At 49.6% G+C, this 1775-nt stretch overlaps 1 protein-coding gene across 1 annotated transcript in view; it reads right to left on the bottom strand.

Moving 5' to 3' along the window:
* Positions 1-1308, bottom strand: part of LOC143299792 (SLIT-ROBO Rho GTPase-activating protein 1-like) — a 180388-nt gene extending 179080 nt beyond the window's left edge. The window contains exon 1 of the mRNA XM_076613227.1: positions 1-1308. This exon is cut by the window's left edge and continues 395 nt beyond it. The gene's annotated coding sequence lies outside the window, so the exon portion shown is untranslated.
* Positions 1309-1775: the final 467 nt, after the last annotated feature.

Below are 1775 nucleotides of genomic sequence, written 5' to 3'. Positions count from 1 at the left end.
TGTACTGTGGGTCGCTAGACAGGTGACCTCACCACAGTTCACAGATGGGTGACAACTCAGACCTGTGGGTCGTTAGACAGATGATCTCACCACAGTTCACAAATGGGTGACAGCTCAGACCTGATCTTGTACTGTGGGTCGTTGGACAGGTGTCCTCACCACAGTTCACAGATGGGTGACAGCTCAGACCTGATCTTGTACTGTGGGTCGTTGGACAGGTGTCCTCACCACAGTTCACAGATGGGTGACAACTCAGACCTGTGGGTCGCTAGACAGGTGACCTCACCACAGTTCACAAATGGGTGACAACTCAGACCTGATCTTGTACTGTGGGTCGTTAGACAGGTGACCTCACCACGCTACAGTTCACACAGACCGATCACGCCCTACCCCTGATCTTGATTGAGCACTGGGTCGTTAGACAGGTTACCTCACCACAGTTGACACACCTCACTCCTGACCTTGTTCTGTGGGATCGATTCGGCAGGTGGTTTCACCGCACTGCAGTTCACAGAATCGATCACAACTCACTCCTGATCTTATCCGCTGGATCGTCTAGGCAGATGATTTCACCACAGGTCAGTTCACACATCGATGACATCTCACTCCTCTCGCTCCTGAGCTTGTCCTGTGGATCGTTAAGACAGGTGCCCTCACCACAGTTCACAGATCAATGACACACCCCACTCCTGATCCTGTCCTGTGGATCGTTAGACAGGTGCCCTCACCACAGTTCACAGATCAATGACACACCCCACTCCTGATCCTGTCCTGTGGATCGTTAAGACAGGTGCCCTCACCACAGTTCACAGATCAATGACACACCCCACTCCTGATCCTGTCCTATGGATCGTTAAGACAGGTGCCCTCACCACAGTTCACAGATCATTGACACACCCCACTCCTGATCCTGTCCTATGGATCGTTAAGACAGGTGCCCTCACCACAGTTCACAGATCAATGACACACCCCACTCCTGATCCTGTCCTATGGATCGTTAAGACAGGTGCCCTCACCACAGTTCACAGATCAATGACACACCCCACTCCTGATCCTGCCCTATGGATCGTAAAGACAGGCGACCTCACCACAGATCGATCACATCTCACTCCTATCTTGCCCTGTGGTCCCTTCGGCAGGTGACCTCACCACACCCATTCACAGATCGATCACACCTCCCTCCTGATCTTGTGCGTCGGATCGTTTAGACAAGAGACCTCACCACACAACAGTCCACACACCTCACTCTTGATTCTATCCTGTGGATCGTTTAACTTAAGTGATTTCACCACACTACAGTTCACACACCTCTCTCTTGATTCTGTCCTATGGATCGTTTAAGTTAGGTGATTTCACCACACTACAGTTCACACACCTCTCTCTTGATTCTGTCCTGTGGATCGTTTAAGTTAGGTGATTTCACCACACTACAGTTCACAGACCTCACTCTTTATTCTGTTCTGTGGGCCGTTTAGTTAGGTGATTTCACCACACTACAGTTCACACACCTCTCTCTTGATTCTGTCCTGTGGATCGTTTAACTTAGGTGATTTCACCACACTACAGTTCACAGACCTCACTCTTTATTCTGTTCTGTGGGCCGTTTAGTTAGGGGATTTCACCACACTACAGTTCACACACCTCTCTCTTGATTCTGTCCTATGGATCGTTTAAGTTAGGTGATTTCACCACACTACAGTTCACACACCTCTCTCTTGATTCTGTCCTGTGGATCGTTTAAGTTAGGGGATTTCACCACACTACACTTCACAGAC

This window comes from Babylonia areolata, chromosome 25 (assembly GCF_041734735.1).
Source record: "Babylonia areolata isolate BAREFJ2019XMU chromosome 25, ASM4173473v1, whole genome shotgun sequence".
Lineage (NCBI taxonomy): Eukaryota > Metazoa > Mollusca > Gastropoda > Neogastropoda > Buccinidae > Babylonia > Babylonia areolata.
This window is presented reverse-complemented; position numbering and strand designations above follow the sequence as displayed.